The sequence below is a fragment of the Schistocerca cancellata genome, unplaced genomic scaffold (assembly GCF_023864275.1).
Source record: "Schistocerca cancellata isolate TAMUIC-IGC-003103 unplaced genomic scaffold, iqSchCanc2.1 HiC_scaffold_609, whole genome shotgun sequence".
NCBI classification, from domain to species: Eukaryota; Metazoa; Arthropoda; class Insecta; order Orthoptera; family Acrididae; genus Schistocerca; species Schistocerca cancellata.
The window spans coordinates 1-17,500 of NW_026046620.1; the positions used below are offsets into that span (position 1 = coordinate 1).

General features: G+C 51.4%; 37 non-coding genes across 37 annotated transcripts; 7 read left to right on the forward strand and 30 right to left on the reverse strand.

The window, feature by feature from the left end:
* Positions 1–36: 36 nt before the first annotated feature.
* Trnai-aau (transfer RNA isoleucine (anticodon AAU)) lies at positions 37–110 on the reverse strand. The gene has a single exon. It is a non-coding gene; the product is annotated as a tRNA-Ile (tRNA).
* Positions 111–366: 256 nt separating this feature from the next.
* On the reverse strand, positions 367–438 carry Trnae-cuc (transfer RNA glutamic acid (anticodon CUC)). Its single transcript has one exon. It is a non-coding gene; the product is annotated as a tRNA-Glu (tRNA).
* Positions 439–892: 454 nt separating this feature from the next.
* On the reverse strand, positions 893–965 carry Trnam-cau (transfer RNA methionine (anticodon CAU)). Its single transcript has one exon. It is a non-coding gene; the product is annotated as a tRNA-Met (tRNA).
* A 276-nt stretch (positions 966–1,241) lies between these two features.
* On the reverse strand, positions 1,242–1,312 carry Trnag-gcc (transfer RNA glycine (anticodon GCC)). Its single transcript has one exon. It is a non-coding gene; the product is annotated as a tRNA-Gly (tRNA).
* Positions 1,313–1,632: 320 nt separating this feature from the next.
* On the forward strand, positions 1,633–1,704 carry Trnag-ucc (transfer RNA glycine (anticodon UCC)). Its single transcript has one exon. It is a non-coding gene; the product is annotated as a tRNA-Gly (tRNA).
* A 744-nt stretch (positions 1,705–2,448) lies between these two features.
* Positions 2,449–2,522, reverse strand: Trnai-aau (transfer RNA isoleucine (anticodon AAU)). Its single transcript has one exon. It is a non-coding gene; the product is annotated as a tRNA-Ile (tRNA).
* Positions 2,523–2,778: 256 nt separating this feature from the next.
* Positions 2,779–2,850, reverse strand: Trnae-cuc (transfer RNA glutamic acid (anticodon CUC)). Its single transcript has one exon. It is a non-coding gene; the product is annotated as a tRNA-Glu (tRNA).
* A 454-nt stretch (positions 2,851–3,304) lies between these two features.
* On the reverse strand, positions 3,305–3,377 carry Trnam-cau (transfer RNA methionine (anticodon CAU)). Its single transcript has one exon. It is a non-coding gene; the product is annotated as a tRNA-Met (tRNA).
* Positions 3,378–3,653: 276 nt separating this feature from the next.
* Positions 3,654–3,724, reverse strand: Trnag-gcc (transfer RNA glycine (anticodon GCC)). The gene has a single exon. It is a non-coding gene; the product is annotated as a tRNA-Gly (tRNA).
* Positions 3,725–4,044: 320 nt separating this feature from the next.
* On the forward strand, positions 4,045–4,116 carry Trnag-ucc (transfer RNA glycine (anticodon UCC)). The gene has a single exon. It is a non-coding gene; the product is annotated as a tRNA-Gly (tRNA).
* Positions 4,117–4,860: 744 nt separating this feature from the next.
* On the reverse strand, positions 4,861–4,934 carry Trnai-aau (transfer RNA isoleucine (anticodon AAU)). Its single transcript has one exon. It is a non-coding gene; the product is annotated as a tRNA-Ile (tRNA).
* Positions 4,935–5,190: 256 nt separating this feature from the next.
* Positions 5,191–5,262, reverse strand: Trnae-cuc (transfer RNA glutamic acid (anticodon CUC)). The gene has a single exon. It is a non-coding gene; the product is annotated as a tRNA-Glu (tRNA).
* Positions 5,263–5,716: 454 nt separating this feature from the next.
* Positions 5,717–5,789, reverse strand: Trnam-cau (transfer RNA methionine (anticodon CAU)). Its single transcript has one exon. It is a non-coding gene; the product is annotated as a tRNA-Met (tRNA).
* Positions 5,790–6,065: 276 nt separating this feature from the next.
* Positions 6,066–6,136, reverse strand: Trnag-gcc (transfer RNA glycine (anticodon GCC)). The gene has a single exon. It is a non-coding gene; the product is annotated as a tRNA-Gly (tRNA).
* A 320-nt stretch (positions 6,137–6,456) lies between these two features.
* Trnag-ucc (transfer RNA glycine (anticodon UCC)) lies at positions 6,457–6,528 on the forward strand. Its single transcript has one exon. It is a non-coding gene; the product is annotated as a tRNA-Gly (tRNA).
* A 744-nt stretch (positions 6,529–7,272) lies between these two features.
* On the reverse strand, positions 7,273–7,346 carry Trnai-aau (transfer RNA isoleucine (anticodon AAU)). The gene has a single exon. It is a non-coding gene; the product is annotated as a tRNA-Ile (tRNA).
* Positions 7,347–7,602: 256 nt separating this feature from the next.
* On the reverse strand, positions 7,603–7,674 carry Trnae-cuc (transfer RNA glutamic acid (anticodon CUC)). The gene has a single exon. It is a non-coding gene; the product is annotated as a tRNA-Glu (tRNA).
* A 454-nt stretch (positions 7,675–8,128) lies between these two features.
* On the reverse strand, positions 8,129–8,201 carry Trnam-cau (transfer RNA methionine (anticodon CAU)). The gene has a single exon. It is a non-coding gene; the product is annotated as a tRNA-Met (tRNA).
* A 276-nt stretch (positions 8,202–8,477) lies between these two features.
* Positions 8,478–8,548, reverse strand: Trnag-gcc (transfer RNA glycine (anticodon GCC)). Its single transcript has one exon. It is a non-coding gene; the product is annotated as a tRNA-Gly (tRNA).
* A 320-nt stretch (positions 8,549–8,868) lies between these two features.
* Trnag-ucc (transfer RNA glycine (anticodon UCC)) lies at positions 8,869–8,940 on the forward strand. The gene has a single exon. It is a non-coding gene; the product is annotated as a tRNA-Gly (tRNA).
* Positions 8,941–9,684: 744 nt separating this feature from the next.
* Positions 9,685–9,758, reverse strand: Trnai-aau (transfer RNA isoleucine (anticodon AAU)). Its single transcript has one exon. It is a non-coding gene; the product is annotated as a tRNA-Ile (tRNA).
* Positions 9,759–10,014: 256 nt separating this feature from the next.
* On the reverse strand, positions 10,015–10,086 carry Trnae-cuc (transfer RNA glutamic acid (anticodon CUC)). The gene has a single exon. It is a non-coding gene; the product is annotated as a tRNA-Glu (tRNA).
* Positions 10,087–10,540: 454 nt separating this feature from the next.
* Trnam-cau (transfer RNA methionine (anticodon CAU)) lies at positions 10,541–10,613 on the reverse strand. The gene has a single exon. It is a non-coding gene; the product is annotated as a tRNA-Met (tRNA).
* Positions 10,614–10,889: 276 nt separating this feature from the next.
* Trnag-gcc (transfer RNA glycine (anticodon GCC)) lies at positions 10,890–10,960 on the reverse strand. Its single transcript has one exon. It is a non-coding gene; the product is annotated as a tRNA-Gly (tRNA).
* Positions 10,961–11,280: 320 nt separating this feature from the next.
* On the forward strand, positions 11,281–11,352 carry Trnag-ucc (transfer RNA glycine (anticodon UCC)). Its single transcript has one exon. It is a non-coding gene; the product is annotated as a tRNA-Gly (tRNA).
* Positions 11,353–12,096: 744 nt separating this feature from the next.
* On the reverse strand, positions 12,097–12,170 carry Trnai-aau (transfer RNA isoleucine (anticodon AAU)). The gene has a single exon. It is a non-coding gene; the product is annotated as a tRNA-Ile (tRNA).
* Positions 12,171–12,426: 256 nt separating this feature from the next.
* Trnae-cuc (transfer RNA glutamic acid (anticodon CUC)) lies at positions 12,427–12,498 on the reverse strand. Its single transcript has one exon. It is a non-coding gene; the product is annotated as a tRNA-Glu (tRNA).
* Positions 12,499–12,952: 454 nt separating this feature from the next.
* On the reverse strand, positions 12,953–13,025 carry Trnam-cau (transfer RNA methionine (anticodon CAU)). The gene has a single exon. It is a non-coding gene; the product is annotated as a tRNA-Met (tRNA).
* A 276-nt stretch (positions 13,026–13,301) lies between these two features.
* Positions 13,302–13,372, reverse strand: Trnag-gcc (transfer RNA glycine (anticodon GCC)). Its single transcript has one exon. It is a non-coding gene; the product is annotated as a tRNA-Gly (tRNA).
* A 320-nt stretch (positions 13,373–13,692) lies between these two features.
* Trnag-ucc (transfer RNA glycine (anticodon UCC)) lies at positions 13,693–13,764 on the forward strand. The gene has a single exon. It is a non-coding gene; the product is annotated as a tRNA-Gly (tRNA).
* Positions 13,765–14,508: 744 nt separating this feature from the next.
* Trnai-aau (transfer RNA isoleucine (anticodon AAU)) lies at positions 14,509–14,582 on the reverse strand. Its single transcript has one exon. It is a non-coding gene; the product is annotated as a tRNA-Ile (tRNA).
* Positions 14,583–14,838: 256 nt separating this feature from the next.
* Positions 14,839–14,910, reverse strand: Trnae-cuc (transfer RNA glutamic acid (anticodon CUC)). The gene has a single exon. It is a non-coding gene; the product is annotated as a tRNA-Glu (tRNA).
* A 454-nt stretch (positions 14,911–15,364) lies between these two features.
* Positions 15,365–15,437, reverse strand: Trnam-cau (transfer RNA methionine (anticodon CAU)). Its single transcript has one exon. It is a non-coding gene; the product is annotated as a tRNA-Met (tRNA).
* A 276-nt stretch (positions 15,438–15,713) lies between these two features.
* On the reverse strand, positions 15,714–15,784 carry Trnag-gcc (transfer RNA glycine (anticodon GCC)). The gene has a single exon. It is a non-coding gene; the product is annotated as a tRNA-Gly (tRNA).
* A 320-nt stretch (positions 15,785–16,104) lies between these two features.
* On the forward strand, positions 16,105–16,176 carry Trnag-ucc (transfer RNA glycine (anticodon UCC)). The gene has a single exon. It is a non-coding gene; the product is annotated as a tRNA-Gly (tRNA).
* Positions 16,177–16,920: 744 nt separating this feature from the next.
* On the reverse strand, positions 16,921–16,994 carry Trnai-aau (transfer RNA isoleucine (anticodon AAU)). Its single transcript has one exon. It is a non-coding gene; the product is annotated as a tRNA-Ile (tRNA).
* A 256-nt stretch (positions 16,995–17,250) lies between these two features.
* Trnae-cuc (transfer RNA glutamic acid (anticodon CUC)) lies at positions 17,251–17,322 on the reverse strand. Its single transcript has one exon. It is a non-coding gene; the product is annotated as a tRNA-Glu (tRNA).
* Positions 17,323–17,500: the final 178 nt, after the last annotated feature.

The window sequence follows — 17,500 nt, forward strand, 5'->3', positions numbered from 1 at the left end:
AATCGGCGTTGCCTTTTTGAAAGAGTGAAATCGTAGTGGGCCGTGGGGGGATCGAACCCACGACCTTCGCGTTATTAGCACGACGCTCTAACCAACTGAGCTAACGGACCTCGGTGCAGACAGCCTTCCATCGCTTCGCGGGAATTGCTCTGCGTATTGCCATGTAACATTTCTATGGTAGCAGTCCAACAGTGGAGCAGCGTCTCTTCTCCCTATATTCCGCTGCTCGTAGTAATTTCATTGCGTGACCGTTTCTCTCGACTGTTTTCAGCTGACGTTTATGAACCAGTAGCTATAATGCGAGGAGGGCGTGAAACAGCCTTTCGCAGGGTCAAAACTTGTCGTGATTTTTTCCGAAAAATTCCGTTCCGGTACCGGGAATCGAACCCGGGCCTCCTGGGTGAGAGCCAGGTATCCTAGCCACTAGACCACACCGGACATGCACATTTCTCTCCGGCTTTACACCCGGTCCACTCGCTTTCCGTGTCGCACTTTCCCTGTTTGCGAGCACCTTTTCGCGCGCCCATGGCGAGGCGCGCATGTCAAAAGTCACAATCCATTGCTTTATGCCTCGTTGTTACAGGGGTAGGAGGAAAAGCAAAGCTGTAAGTAGTAATATTTATTTACTTATTTCGCAAGTAAAGACCTGCTGCCTGTCATCATACAGCAGGTCATACATTGTGACTTTACACGTTATATCGTACGAAATTCAGTTTTATTACTAGTACTTTTTTCCTTGAAAATTTTACATAAGAACTGCAAGTAGTAATAACGGGAAGTAAACATTATCACGCTGAGTCGTTGAAGCCTTGTGGATAACAAAGTACAAAGTGTTTCGCTGCTTCGCAAACCCCAGAGCCGTCAATTTAGCTGTGGACGAAAGTAAATTAAATGCCCCGGTTGAGGATCGAACTCACGACCTTAAGATTATGAGACTTACGCGCTGCCTACTGCGCTACCGAGGCAAGTGATCTCGGTAAGTACCAAATACCAGTGGTAGAGAGTCTGCACTTCCTGGCTCATTTTTTTCTGTTGCTACACGTGCATTCCCGGCGCGACAGGCAACTTGCGATGCTAGGCCGACGCCAGTATGTAGAATAGCACACAAGAGTCCAAACGAGCAGTCGTGTGCGCTGCATGTTAGGTTATTTCCCACGGAAATACCGCGGTGCATTCTCATGGCTCACGCAGTTCGAGTGCGAAAGACACGCAGCGCCACTATCGGAGAAAAAACAAAATGATGCATCGGCCGGGAATCGAACCCGGGCCGCCCGCGTGGCAGGCGAGCATTCTACCACTGAACCACCGATGCTCAGCTTCCTGGTGCTTTCCGCGGCAGACGCCTGAGGGGAAAGTGGGACTGCCGTCCAGCGCCGTCGCATCCTCTCGAGAGAATGCTACAGACGCTGAATCCTGCACTGCACTGCTTAAAAATGACGCCCGAACGCGATCGCCTAAGTACTCTTGCGGCGCACGCACGCGACGACTCTTGCCAAAGGACGCGAAATGTGCGTAGAGACGCTGTCTGGATGCGCTCGCCTACGCCGTAATGCGCCTACAGCTACGACCACCTTGAGCCGCCGCCGACAGGCGGGAAGCAGACACAGCGCGGCGTGCGCGGACGGAAACCGTGCGGTGGTGGTGTAATGGTCAGCATAGTTGCCTTCCAAGCAGTTGATCCGGGTTCGATTCCCGGCCACCGCAGCCGGCTTTTAACTTTTGCGTATGAGTACTTTTGCCACGCGTCCTTCAATTAATGTTTCTTTCCCCATCTTACTCGCTGCAGGCCACCCTATAGCGTGTGCGTCGATTCTCCTTGAGTCTCGACTTGTCTCGACTTTGCTCAGCTGACGCGAGAGCTGACGCTCTCCAATCGGCCTATATAAAAAGAACAAGCGCGCAAAACGACTGAGAGAGGTATGGCGAGGCGGGCACCACATTACTTATGCCTCAAGTAAATACCTGCTGCCTGTTATCATGTATTGTCTGATTTTACATGTTCTGTCAGACAAATTCAGTTTTATTACTAGTACATTTCATTTTTTTTTCTTTGTTGAAAATTTTTCAACACGCTCCTTCATTTCACTGTGGCCGCACGGCGCGACTTGGCATACTGAGAGGCAAAATGTGGCGCCAGTGCCCTTGACCGAATAGCGCTGCAGCTCCGAAACCGAAGAGGAAAGAGAAATACGAATTGAAACTATCGGCAGTGCCGTGTGTTCGCAGGCGGTCACCCGCCCAAGCACTGACAACGTCCAGCTTCGCGCAGTAGCGGTGATCGGACGAGAAACTGTGCGTTCACCGTGCTGTGACCAGTGAAGTGTTTTAGCGCGTCCCGACAAGTCGCGTTCTGGTCCCCTATCAGTTCCCACACAATGTGACGATTTCTTTGTCACCATACTTCCCCGCCGAAATCGGCGTTGCCTTTTTGAAAGAGTGAAATCGTAGTGGGCCGTGGGGGGATCGAACCCACGACCTTCGCGTTATTAGCACGACGCTCTAACCAACTGAGCTAACGGACCTCGGTGCAGACAGCCTTCCATCGCTTCGCGGGAATTGCTCTGCGTATTGCCATGTAACATTTCTATGGTAGCAGTCCAACAGTGGAGCAGCGTCTCTTCTCCCTATATTCCGCTGCTCGTAGTAATTTCATTGCGTGACCGTTTCTCTCGACTGTTTTCAGCTGACGTTTATGAACCAGTAGCTATAATGCGAGGAGGGCGTGAAACAGCCTTTCGCAGGGTCAAAACTTGTCGTGATTTTTTCCGAAAAATTCCGTTCCGGTACCGGGAATCGAACCCGGGCCTCCTGGGTGAGAGCCAGGTATCCTAGCCACTAGACCACACCGGACATGCACATTTCTCTCCGGCTTTACACCCGGTCCACTCGCTTTCCGTGTCGCACTTTCCCTGTTTGCGAGCACCTTTTCGCGCGCCCATGGCGAGGCGCGCATGTCAAAAGTCACAATCCATTGCTTTATGCCTCGTTGTTACAGGGGTAGGAGGAAAAGCAAAGCTGTAAGTAGTAATATTTATTTACTTATTTCGCAAGTAAAGACCTGCTGCCTGTCATCATACAGCAGGTCATACATTGTGACTTTACACGTTATATCGTACGAAATTCAGTTTTATTACTAGTACTTTTTTCCTTGAAAATTTTACATAAGAACTGCAAGTAGTAATAACGGGAAGTAAACATTATCACGCTGAGTCGTTGAAGCCTTGTGGATAACAAAGTACAAAGTGTTTCGCTGCTTCGCAAACCCCAGAGCCGTCAATTTAGCTGTGGACGAAAGTAAATTAAATGCCCCGGTTGAGGATCGAACTCACGACCTTAAGATTATGAGACTTACGCGCTGCCTACTGCGCTACCGAGGCAAGTGATCTCGGTAAGTACCAAATACCAGTGGTAGAGAGTCTGCACTTCCTGGCTCATTTTTTTCTGTTGCTACACGTGCATTCCCGGCGCGACAGGCAACTTGCGATGCTAGGCCGACGCCAGTATGTAGAATAGCACACAAGAGTCCAAACGAGCAGTCGTGTGCGCTGCATGTTAGGTTATTTCCCACGGAAATACCGCGGTGCATTCTCATGGCTCACGCAGTTCGAGTGCGAAAGACACGCAGCGCCACTATCGGAGAAAAAACAAAATGATGCATCGGCCGGGAATCGAACCCGGGCCGCCCGCGTGGCAGGCGAGCATTCTACCACTGAACCACCGATGCTCAGCTTCCTGGTGCTTTCCGCGGCAGACGCCTGAGGGGAAAGTGGGACTGCCGTCCAGCGCCGTCGCATCCTCTCGAGAGAATGCTACAGACGCTGAATCCTGCACTGCACTGCTTAAAAATGACGCCCGAACGCGATCGCCTAAGTACTCTTGCGGCGCACGCACGCGACGACTCTTGCCAAAGGACGCGAAATGTGCGTAGAGACGCTGTCTGGATGCGCTCGCCTACGCCGTAATGCGCCTACAGCTACGACCACCTTGAGCCGCCGCCGACAGGCGGGAAGCAGACACAGCGCGGCGTGCGCGGACGGAAACCGTGCGGTGGTGGTGTAATGGTCAGCATAGTTGCCTTCCAAGCAGTTGATCCGGGTTCGATTCCCGGCCACCGCAGCCGGCTTTTAACTTTTGCGTATGAGTACTTTTGCCACGCGTCCTTCAATTAATGTTTCTTTCCCCATCTTACTCGCTGCAGGCCACCCTATAGCGTGTGCGTCGATTCTCCTTGAGTCTCGACTTGTCTCGACTTTGCTCAGCTGACGCGAGAGCTGACGCTCTCCAATCGGCCTATATAAAAAGAACAAGCGCGCAAAACGACTGAGAGAGGTATGGCGAGGCGGGCACCACATTACTTATGCCTCAAGTAAATACCTGCTGCCTGTTATCATGTATTGTCTGATTTTACATGTTCTGTCAGACAAATTCAGTTTTATTACTAGTACATTTCATTTTTTTTTCTTTGTTGAAAATTTTTCAACACGCTCCTTCATTTCACTGTGGCCGCACGGCGCGACTTGGCATACTGAGAGGCAAAATGTGGCGCCAGTGCCCTTGACCGAATAGCGCTGCAGCTCCGAAACCGAAGAGGAAAGAGAAATACGAATTGAAACTATCGGCAGTGCCGTGTGTTCGCAGGCGGTCACCCGCCCAAGCACTGACAACGTCCAGCTTCGCGCAGTAGCGGTGATCGGACGAGAAACTGTGCGTTCACCGTGCTGTGACCAGTGAAGTGTTTTAGCGCGTCCCGACAAGTCGCGTTCTGGTCCCCTATCAGTTCCCACACAATGTGACGATTTCTTTGTCACCATACTTCCCCGCCGAAATCGGCGTTGCCTTTTTGAAAGAGTGAAATCGTAGTGGGCCGTGGGGGGATCGAACCCACGACCTTCGCGTTATTAGCACGACGCTCTAACCAACTGAGCTAACGGACCTCGGTGCAGACAGCCTTCCATCGCTTCGCGGGAATTGCTCTGCGTATTGCCATGTAACATTTCTATGGTAGCAGTCCAACAGTGGAGCAGCGTCTCTTCTCCCTATATTCCGCTGCTCGTAGTAATTTCATTGCGTGACCGTTTCTCTCGACTGTTTTCAGCTGACGTTTATGAACCAGTAGCTATAATGCGAGGAGGGCGTGAAACAGCCTTTCGCAGGGTCAAAACTTGTCGTGATTTTTTCCGAAAAATTCCGTTCCGGTACCGGGAATCGAACCCGGGCCTCCTGGGTGAGAGCCAGGTATCCTAGCCACTAGACCACACCGGACATGCACATTTCTCTCCGGCTTTACACCCGGTCCACTCGCTTTCCGTGTCGCACTTTCCCTGTTTGCGAGCACCTTTTCGCGCGCCCATGGCGAGGCGCGCATGTCAAAAGTCACAATCCATTGCTTTATGCCTCGTTGTTACAGGGGTAGGAGGAAAAGCAAAGCTGTAAGTAGTAATATTTATTTACTTATTTCGCAAGTAAAGACCTGCTGCCTGTCATCATACAGCAGGTCATACATTGTGACTTTACACGTTATATCGTACGAAATTCAGTTTTATTACTAGTACTTTTTTCCTTGAAAATTTTACATAAGAACTGCAAGTAGTAATAACGGGAAGTAAACATTATCACGCTGAGTCGTTGAAGCCTTGTGGATAACAAAGTACAAAGTGTTTCGCTGCTTCGCAAACCCCAGAGCCGTCAATTTAGCTGTGGACGAAAGTAAATTAAATGCCCCGGTTGAGGATCGAACTCACGACCTTAAGATTATGAGACTTACGCGCTGCCTACTGCGCTACCGAGGCAAGTGATCTCGGTAAGTACCAAATACCAGTGGTAGAGAGTCTGCACTTCCTGGCTCATTTTTTTCTGTTGCTACACGTGCATTCCCGGCGCGACAGGCAACTTGCGATGCTAGGCCGACGCCAGTATGTAGAATAGCACACAAGAGTCCAAACGAGCAGTCGTGTGCGCTGCATGTTAGGTTATTTCCCACGGAAATACCGCGGTGCATTCTCATGGCTCACGCAGTTCGAGTGCGAAAGACACGCAGCGCCACTATCGGAGAAAAAACAAAATGATGCATCGGCCGGGAATCGAACCCGGGCCGCCCGCGTGGCAGGCGAGCATTCTACCACTGAACCACCGATGCTCAGCTTCCTGGTGCTTTCCGCGGCAGACGCCTGAGGGGAAAGTGGGACTGCCGTCCAGCGCCGTCGCATCCTCTCGAGAGAATGCTACAGACGCTGAATCCTGCACTGCACTGCTTAAAAATGACGCCCGAACGCGATCGCCTAAGTACTCTTGCGGCGCACGCACGCGACGACTCTTGCCAAAGGACGCGAAATGTGCGTAGAGACGCTGTCTGGATGCGCTCGCCTACGCCGTAATGCGCCTACAGCTACGACCACCTTGAGCCGCCGCCGACAGGCGGGAAGCAGACACAGCGCGGCGTGCGCGGACGGAAACCGTGCGGTGGTGGTGTAATGGTCAGCATAGTTGCCTTCCAAGCAGTTGATCCGGGTTCGATTCCCGGCCACCGCAGCCGGCTTTTAACTTTTGCGTATGAGTACTTTTGCCACGCGTCCTTCAATTAATGTTTCTTTCCCCATCTTACTCGCTGCAGGCCACCCTATAGCGTGTGCGTCGATTCTCCTTGAGTCTCGACTTGTCTCGACTTTGCTCAGCTGACGCGAGAGCTGACGCTCTCCAATCGGCCTATATAAAAAGAACAAGCGCGCAAAACGACTGAGAGAGGTATGGCGAGGCGGGCACCACATTACTTATGCCTCAAGTAAATACCTGCTGCCTGTTATCATGTATTGTCTGATTTTACATGTTCTGTCAGACAAATTCAGTTTTATTACTAGTACATTTCATTTTTTTTTCTTTGTTGAAAATTTTTCAACACGCTCCTTCATTTCACTGTGGCCGCACGGCGCGACTTGGCATACTGAGAGGCAAAATGTGGCGCCAGTGCCCTTGACCGAATAGCGCTGCAGCTCCGAAACCGAAGAGGAAAGAGAAATACGAATTGAAACTATCGGCAGTGCCGTGTGTTCGCAGGCGGTCACCCGCCCAAGCACTGACAACGTCCAGCTTCGCGCAGTAGCGGTGATCGGACGAGAAACTGTGCGTTCACCGTGCTGTGACCAGTGAAGTGTTTTAGCGCGTCCCGACAAGTCGCGTTCTGGTCCCCTATCAGTTCCCACACAATGTGACGATTTCTTTGTCACCATACTTCCCCGCCGAAATCGGCGTTGCCTTTTTGAAAGAGTGAAATCGTAGTGGGCCGTGGGGGGATCGAACCCACGACCTTCGCGTTATTAGCACGACGCTCTAACCAACTGAGCTAACGGACCTCGGTGCAGACAGCCTTCCATCGCTTCGCGGGAATTGCTCTGCGTATTGCCATGTAACATTTCTATGGTAGCAGTCCAACAGTGGAGCAGCGTCTCTTCTCCCTATATTCCGCTGCTCGTAGTAATTTCATTGCGTGACCGTTTCTCTCGACTGTTTTCAGCTGACGTTTATGAACCAGTAGCTATAATGCGAGGAGGGCGTGAAACAGCCTTTCGCAGGGTCAAAACTTGTCGTGATTTTTTCCGAAAAATTCCGTTCCGGTACCGGGAATCGAACCCGGGCCTCCTGGGTGAGAGCCAGGTATCCTAGCCACTAGACCACACCGGACATGCACATTTCTCTCCGGCTTTACACCCGGTCCACTCGCTTTCCGTGTCGCACTTTCCCTGTTTGCGAGCACCTTTTCGCGCGCCCATGGCGAGGCGCGCATGTCAAAAGTCACAATCCATTGCTTTATGCCTCGTTGTTACAGGGGTAGGAGGAAAAGCAAAGCTGTAAGTAGTAATATTTATTTACTTATTTCGCAAGTAAAGACCTGCTGCCTGTCATCATACAGCAGGTCATACATTGTGACTTTACACGTTATATCGTACGAAATTCAGTTTTATTACTAGTACTTTTTTCCTTGAAAATTTTACATAAGAACTGCAAGTAGTAATAACGGGAAGTAAACATTATCACGCTGAGTCGTTGAAGCCTTGTGGATAACAAAGTACAAAGTGTTTCGCTGCTTCGCAAACCCCAGAGCCGTCAATTTAGCTGTGGACGAAAGTAAATTAAATGCCCCGGTTGAGGATCGAACTCACGACCTTAAGATTATGAGACTTACGCGCTGCCTACTGCGCTACCGAGGCAAGTGATCTCGGTAAGTACCAAATACCAGTGGTAGAGAGTCTGCACTTCCTGGCTCATTTTTTTCTGTTGCTACACGTGCATTCCCGGCGCGACAGGCAACTTGCGATGCTAGGCCGACGCCAGTATGTAGAATAGCACACAAGAGTCCAAACGAGCAGTCGTGTGCGCTGCATGTTAGGTTATTTCCCACGGAAATACCGCGGTGCATTCTCATGGCTCACGCAGTTCGAGTGCGAAAGACACGCAGCGCCACTATCGGAGAAAAAACAAAATGATGCATCGGCCGGGAATCGAACCCGGGCCGCCCGCGTGGCAGGCGAGCATTCTACCACTGAACCACCGATGCTCAGCTTCCTGGTGCTTTCCGCGGCAGACGCCTGAGGGGAAAGTGGGACTGCCGTCCAGCGCCGTCGCATCCTCTCGAGAGAATGCTACAGACGCTGAATCCTGCACTGCACTGCTTAAAAATGACGCCCGAACGCGATCGCCTAAGTACTCTTGCGGCGCACGCACGCGACGACTCTTGCCAAAGGACGCGAAATGTGCGTAGAGACGCTGTCTGGATGCGCTCGCCTACGCCGTAATGCGCCTACAGCTACGACCACCTTGAGCCGCCGCCGACAGGCGGGAAGCAGACACAGCGCGGCGTGCGCGGACGGAAACCGTGCGGTGGTGGTGTAATGGTCAGCATAGTTGCCTTCCAAGCAGTTGATCCGGGTTCGATTCCCGGCCACCGCAGCCGGCTTTTAACTTTTGCGTATGAGTACTTTTGCCACGCGTCCTTCAATTAATGTTTCTTTCCCCATCTTACTCGCTGCAGGCCACCCTATAGCGTGTGCGTCGATTCTCCTTGAGTCTCGACTTGTCTCGACTTTGCTCAGCTGACGCGAGAGCTGACGCTCTCCAATCGGCCTATATAAAAAGAACAAGCGCGCAAAACGACTGAGAGAGGTATGGCGAGGCGGGCACCACATTACTTATGCCTCAAGTAAATACCTGCTGCCTGTTATCATGTATTGTCTGATTTTACATGTTCTGTCAGACAAATTCAGTTTTATTACTAGTACATTTCATTTTTTTTTCTTTGTTGAAAATTTTTCAACACGCTCCTTCATTTCACTGTGGCCGCACGGCGCGACTTGGCATACTGAGAGGCAAAATGTGGCGCCAGTGCCCTTGACCGAATAGCGCTGCAGCTCCGAAACCGAAGAGGAAAGAGAAATACGAATTGAAACTATCGGCAGTGCCGTGTGTTCGCAGGCGGTCACCCGCCCAAGCACTGACAACGTCCAGCTTCGCGCAGTAGCGGTGATCGGACGAGAAACTGTGCGTTCACCGTGCTGTGACCAGTGAAGTGTTTTAGCGCGTCCCGACAAGTCGCGTTCTGGTCCCCTATCAGTTCCCACACAATGTGACGATTTCTTTGTCACCATACTTCCCCGCCGAAATCGGCGTTGCCTTTTTGAAAGAGTGAAATCGTAGTGGGCCGTGGGGGGATCGAACCCACGACCTTCGCGTTATTAGCACGACGCTCTAACCAACTGAGCTAACGGACCTCGGTGCAGACAGCCTTCCATCGCTTCGCGGGAATTGCTCTGCGTATTGCCATGTAACATTTCTATGGTAGCAGTCCAACAGTGGAGCAGCGTCTCTTCTCCCTATATTCCGCTGCTCGTAGTAATTTCATTGCGTGACCGTTTCTCTCGACTGTTTTCAGCTGACGTTTATGAACCAGTAGCTATAATGCGAGGAGGGCGTGAAACAGCCTTTCGCAGGGTCAAAACTTGTCGTGATTTTTTCCGAAAAATTCCGTTCCGGTACCGGGAATCGAACCCGGGCCTCCTGGGTGAGAGCCAGGTATCCTAGCCACTAGACCACACCGGACATGCACATTTCTCTCCGGCTTTACACCCGGTCCACTCGCTTTCCGTGTCGCACTTTCCCTGTTTGCGAGCACCTTTTCGCGCGCCCATGGCGAGGCGCGCATGTCAAAAGTCACAATCCATTGCTTTATGCCTCGTTGTTACAGGGGTAGGAGGAAAAGCAAAGCTGTAAGTAGTAATATTTATTTACTTATTTCGCAAGTAAAGACCTGCTGCCTGTCATCATACAGCAGGTCATACATTGTGACTTTACACGTTATATCGTACGAAATTCAGTTTTATTACTAGTACTTTTTTCCTTGAAAATTTTACATAAGAACTGCAAGTAGTAATAACGGGAAGTAAACATTATCACGCTGAGTCGTTGAAGCCTTGTGGATAACAAAGTACAAAGTGTTTCGCTGCTTCGCAAACCCCAGAGCCGTCAATTTAGCTGTGGACGAAAGTAAATTAAATGCCCCGGTTGAGGATCGAACTCACGACCTTAAGATTATGAGACTTACGCGCTGCCTACTGCGCTACCGAGGCAAGTGATCTCGGTAAGTACCAAATACCAGTGGTAGAGAGTCTGCACTTCCTGGCTCATTTTTTTCTGTTGCTACACGTGCATTCCCGGCGCGACAGGCAACTTGCGATGCTAGGCCGACGCCAGTATGTAGAATAGCACACAAGAGTCCAAACGAGCAGTCGTGTGCGCTGCATGTTAGGTTATTTCCCACGGAAATACCGCGGTGCATTCTCATGGCTCACGCAGTTCGAGTGCGAAAGACACGCAGCGCCACTATCGGAGAAAAAACAAAATGATGCATCGGCCGGGAATCGAACCCGGGCCGCCCGCGTGGCAGGCGAGCATTCTACCACTGAACCACCGATGCTCAGCTTCCTGGTGCTTTCCGCGGCAGACGCCTGAGGGGAAAGTGGGACTGCCGTCCAGCGCCGTCGCATCCTCTCGAGAGAATGCTACAGACGCTGAATCCTGCACTGCACTGCTTAAAAATGACGCCCGAACGCGATCGCCTAAGTACTCTTGCGGCGCACGCACGCGACGACTCTTGCCAAAGGACGCGAAATGTGCGTAGAGACGCTGTCTGGATGCGCTCGCCTACGCCGTAATGCGCCTACAGCTACGACCACCTTGAGCCGCCGCCGACAGGCGGGAAGCAGACACAGCGCGGCGTGCGCGGACGGAAACCGTGCGGTGGTGGTGTAATGGTCAGCATAGTTGCCTTCCAAGCAGTTGATCCGGGTTCGATTCCCGGCCACCGCAGCCGGCTTTTAACTTTTGCGTATGAGTACTTTTGCCACGCGTCCTTCAATTAATGTTTCTTTCCCCATCTTACTCGCTGCAGGCCACCCTATAGCGTGTGCGTCGATTCTCCTTGAGTCTCGACTTGTCTCGACTTTGCTCAGCTGACGCGAGAGCTGACGCTCTCCAATCGGCCTATATAAAAAGAACAAGCGCGCAAAACGACTGAGAGAGGTATGGCGAGGCGGGCACCACATTACTTATGCCTCAAGTAAATACCTGCTGCCTGTTATCATGTATTGTCTGATTTTACATGTTCTGTCAGACAAATTCAGTTTTATTACTAGTACATTTCATTTTTTTTTCTTTGTTGAAAATTTTTCAACACGCTCCTTCATTTCACTGTGGCCGCACGGCGCGACTTGGCATACTGAGAGGCAAAATGTGGCGCCAGTGCCCTTGACCGAATAGCGCTGCAGCTCCGAAACCGAAGAGGAAAGAGAAATACGAATTGAAACTATCGGCAGTGCCGTGTGTTCGCAGGCGGTCACCCGCCCAAGCACTGACAACGTCCAGCTTCGCGCAGTAGCGGTGATCGGACGAGAAACTGTGCGTTCACCGTGCTGTGACCAGTGAAGTGTTTTAGCGCGTCCCGACAAGTCGCGTTCTGGTCCCCTATCAGTTCCCACACAATGTGACGATTTCTTTGTCACCATACTTCCCCGCCGAAATCGGCGTTGCCTTTTTGAAAGAGTGAAATCGTAGTGGGCCGTGGGGGGATCGAACCCACGACCTTCGCGTTATTAGCACGACGCTCTAACCAACTGAGCTAACGGACCTCGGTGCAGACAGCCTTCCATCGCTTCGCGGGAATTGCTCTGCGTATTGCCATGTAACATTTCTATGGTAGCAGTCCAACAGTGGAGCAGCGTCTCTTCTCCCTATATTCCGCTGCTCGTAGTAATTTCATTGCGTGACCGTTTCTCTCGACTGTTTTCAGCTGACGTTTATGAACCAGTAGCTATAATGCGAGGAGGGCGTGAAACAGCCTTTCGCAGGGTCAAAACTTGTCGTGATTTTTTCCGAAAAATTCCGTTCCGGTACCGGGAATCGAACCCGGGCCTCCTGGGTGAGAGCCAGGTATCCTAGCCACTAGACCACACCGGACATGCACATTTCTCTCCGGCTTTACACCCGGTCCACTCGCTTTCCGTGTCGCACTTTCCCTGTTTGCGAGCACCTTTTCGCGCGCCCATGGCGAGGCGCGCATGTCAAAAGTCACAATCCATTGCTTTATGCCTCGTTGTTACAGGGGTAGGAGGAAAAGCAAAGCTGTAAGTAGTAATATTTATTTACTTATTTCGCAAGTAAAGACCTGCTGCCTGTCATCATACAGCAGGTCATACATTGTGACTTTACACGTTATATCGTACGAAATTCAGTTTTATTACTAGTACTTTTTTCCTTGAAAATTTTACATAAGAACTGCAAGTAGTAATAACGGGAAGTAAACATTATCACGCTGAGTCGTTGAAGCCTTGTGGATAACAAAGTACAAAGTGTTTCGCTGCTTCGCAAACCCCAGAGCCGTCAATTTAGCTGTGGACGAAAGTAAATTAAATGCCCCGGTTGAGGATCGAACTCACGACCTTAAGATTATGAGACTTACGCGCTGCCTACTGCGCTACCGAGGCAAGTGATCTCGGTAAGTACCAAATACCAGTGGTAGAGAGTCTGCACTTCCTGGCTCATTTTTTTCTGTTGCTACACGTGCATTCCCGGCGCGACAGGCAACTTGCGATGCTAGGCCGACGCCAGTATGTAGAATAGCACACAAGAGTCCAAACGAGCAGTCGTGTGCGCTGCATGTTAGGTTATTTCCCACGGAAATACCGCGGTGCATTCTCATGGCTCACGCAGTTCGAGTGCGAAAGACACGCAGCGCCACTATCGGAGAAAAAACAAAATGATGCATCGGCCGGGAATCGAACCCGGGCCGCCCGCGTGGCAGGCGAGCATTCTACCACTGAACCACCGATGCTCAGCTTCCTGGTGCTTTCCGCGGCAGACGCCTGAGGGGAAAGTGGGACTGCCGTCCAGCGCCGTCGCATCCTCTCGAGAGAATGCTACAGACGCTGAATCCTGCACTGCACTGCTTAAAAATGACGCCCGAACGCGATCGCCTAAGTACTCTTGCGGCGCACGCACGCGACGACTCTTGCCAAAGGACGCGAAATGTGCGTAGAGACGCTGTCTGGATGCGCTCGCCTACGCCGTAATGCGCCTACAGCTACGACCACCTTGAGCCGCCGCCGACAGGCGGGAAGCAGACACAGCGCGGCGTGCGCGGACGGAAACCGTGCGGTGGTGGTGTAATGGTCAGCATAGTTGCCTTCCAAGCAGTTGATCCGGGTTCGATTCCCGGCCACCGCAGCCGGCTTTTAACTTTTGCGTATGAGTACTTTTGCCACGCGTCCTTCAATTAATGTTTCTTTCCCCATCTTACTCGCTGCAGGCCACCCTATAGCGTGTGCGTCGATTCTCCTTGAGTCTCGACTTGTCTCGACTTTGCTCAGCTGACGCGAGAGCTGACGCTCTCCAATCGGCCTATATAAAAAGAACAAGCGCGCAAAACGACTGAGAGAGGTATGGCGAGGCGGGCACCACATTACTTATGCCTCAAGTAAATACCTGCTGCCTGTTATCATGTATTGTCTGATTTTACATGTTCTGTCAGACAAATTCAGTTTTATTACTAGTACATTTCATTTTTTTTTCTTTGTTGAAAATTTTTCAACACGCTCCTTCATTTCACTGTGGCCGCACGGCGCGACTTGGCATACTGAGAGGCAAAATGTGGCGCCAGTGCCCTTGACCGAATAGCGCTGCAGCTCCGAAACCGAAGAGGAAAGAGAAATACGAATTGAAACTATCGGCAGTGCCGTGTGTTCGCAGGCGGTCACCCGCCCAAGCACTGACAACGTCCAGCTTCGCGCAGTAGCGGTGATCGGACGAGAAACTGTGCGTTCACCGTGCTGTGACCAGTGAAGTGTTTTAGCGCGTCCCGACAAGTCGCGTTCTGGTCCCCTATCAGTTCCCACACAATGTGACGATTTCTTTGTCACCATACTTCCCCGCCGAAATCGGCGTTGCCTTTTTGAAAGAGTGAAATCGTAGTGGGCCGTGGGGGGATCGAACCCACGACCTTCGCGTTATTAGCACGACGCTCTAACCAACTGAGCTAACGGACCTCGGTGCAGACAGCCTTCCATCGCTTCGCGGGAATTGCTCTGCGTATTGCCATGTAACATTTCTATGGTAGCAGTCCAACAGTGGAGCAGCGTCTCTTCTCCCTATATTCCGCTGCTCGTAGTAATTTCATTGCGTGACCGTTTCTCTCGACTGTTTTCAGCTGACGTTTATGAACCAGTAGCTATAATGCGAGGAGGGCGTGAAACAGCCTTTCGCAGGGTCAAAACTTGTCGTGATTTTTTCCGAAAAATTCCGTTCCGGTACCGGGAATCGAACCCGGGCCTCCTGGGTGAGAGCCAGGTATCCTAGCCACTAGACCACACCGGACATGCACATTTCTCTCCGGCTTTACACCCGGTCCACTCGCTTTCCGTGTCGCACTTTCCCTGTTTGCGAGCACCTTTTCGCGCGCCCATGGCGAGGCGCGCATGTCAAAAGTCACAATCCATTGCTTTATGCCTCGTTGTTACAGGGGTAGGAGGAAAAGCAAAGCTGTAAGTAGTAATATTTATTTACTTATTTCGCAAGTAAAGACCTGCTGCCTGTCATCATACAGCAGGTCATACATTGTGACTTTACACGTTATATCGTACGAAATTCAGTTTTATTACTAGTACTTTTTTCCTTGAAAATTTTACATAAGAACTGCAAGTAGTAATAACGGGAAGTAAACATTATCACGCTGAGTCGTTGAAGCCTTGTGGATAACAAAGTACAAAGTGTTTCGCTGCTTCGCAAACCCCAGAGCCGTCAATTTAGCTGTGGACGAAAGTAAATTAAATGCCCCGGTTGAGGATCGAACTCACGACCTTAAGATTATGAGACTTACGCGCTGCCTACTGCGCTACCGAGGCAAGTGATCTCGGTAAGTACCAAATACCAGTGGTAGAGAGTCTGCACTTCCTGGCTCATTTTTTTCTGTTGCTACACGTGCATTCCCGGCGCGACAGGCAACTTGCGATGCTAGGCCGACGCCAGTATGTAGAATAGCACACAAGAGTCCAAACGAGCAGTCGTGTGCGCTGCATGTTAGGTTATTTCCCACGGAAATACCGCGGTGCATTCTCATGGCTCACGCAGTTCGAGTGCGAAAGACACGCAGCGCCACTATCGGAGAAAAAACAAAATGATGCATCGGCCGGGAATCGAACCCGGGCCGCCCGCGTGGCAGGCGAGCATTCTACCACTGAACCACCGATGCTCAGCTTCCTGGTGCTTTCCGCGGCAGACGCCTGAGGGGAAAGTGGGACTGCCGTCCAGCGCCGTCGCATCCTCTCGAGAGAATGCTACAGACGCTGAATCCTGCACTGCACTGCTTAAAAATGACGCCCGAACGCGATCGCCTAAGTACTCTTGCGGCGCACGCACGCGACGACTCTTGCCAAAGGACGCGAAATGTGCGTAGAGACGCTGTCTGGATGCGCTCGCCTACGCCGTAATGCGCCTACAGCTACGACCACCTTGAGCCGCCGCCGACAGGCGGGAAGCAGACACAGCGCGGCGTGCGCGGACGGAAACCGTGCGGTGGTGGTGTAATGGTCAGCATAGTTGCCTTCCAAGCAGTTGATCCGGGTTCGATTCCCGGCCACCGCAGCCGGCTTTTAACTTTTGCGTATGAGTACTTTTGCCACGCGTCCTTCAATTAATGTTTCTTTCCCCATCTTACTCGCTGCAGGCCACCCTATAGCGTGTGCGTCGATTCTCCTTGAGTCTCGACTTGTCTCGACTTTGCTCAGCTGACGCGAGAGCTGACGCTCTCCAATCGGCCTATATAAAAAGAACAAGCGCGCAAAACGACTGAGAGAGGTATGGCGAGGCGGGCACCACATTACTTATGCCTCAAGTAAATACCTGCTGCCTGTTATCATGTATTGTCTGATTTTACATGTTCTGTCAGACAAATTCAGTTTTATTACTAGTACATTTCATTTTTTTTTCTTTGTTGAAAATTTTTCAACACGCTCCTTCATTTCACTGTGGCCGCACGGCGCGACTTGGCATACTGAGAGGCAAAATGTGGCGCCAGTGCCCTTGACCGAATAGCGCTGCAGCTCCGAAACCGAAGAGGAAAGAGAAATACGAATTGAAACTATCGGCAGTGCCGTGTGTTCGCAGGCGGTCACCCGCCCAAGCACTGACAACGTCCAGCTTCGCGCAGTAGCGGTGATCGGACGAGAAACTGTGCGTTCACCGTGCTGTGACCAGTGAAGTGTTTTAGCGCGTCCCGACAAGTCGCGTTCTGGTCCCCTATCAGTTCCCACACAATGTGACGATTTCTTTGTCACCATACTTCCCCGCCGAAATCGGCGTTGCCTTTTTGAAAGAGTGAAATCGTAGTGGGCCGTGGGGGGATCGAACCCACGACCTTCGCGTTATTAGCACGACGCTCTAACCAACTGAGCTAACGGACCTCGGTGCAGACAGCCTTCCATCGCTTCGCGGGAATTGCTCTGCGTATTGCCATGTAACATTTCTATGGTAGCAGTCCAACAGTGGAGCAGCGTCTCTTCTCCCTATATTCCGCTGCTCGTAGTAATTTCATTGCGTGACCGTTTCTCTCGACTGTTTTCAGCTGACGTTTATGAACCAGTAGCTATAATGCGAGGAGGGCGTGAAACAGCCTTTCGCAGGGTCAAAACTTGTCGTGATTTTTTCCGAAAAATTCCGTTCCGGTACCGGGAATCGAACCCGGGCCTCCTGGGTGAGAGCCAGGTATCCTAGCCACTAGACCACACCGGACATGCACATTTCTCTCCGGCTTTACACCCGGTCCACTCGCTTTCCGTGTCGCACTTTCCCTGTTTGCGAGCACCTTTTCGCGCGCCCATGGCGAGGCGCGCATGTCAAAAGTCACAATCCATTGCTTTATGCCTCGTTGTTACAGGGGTAGGAGGAAAAGCAAAGCTGTAAGTAGTAA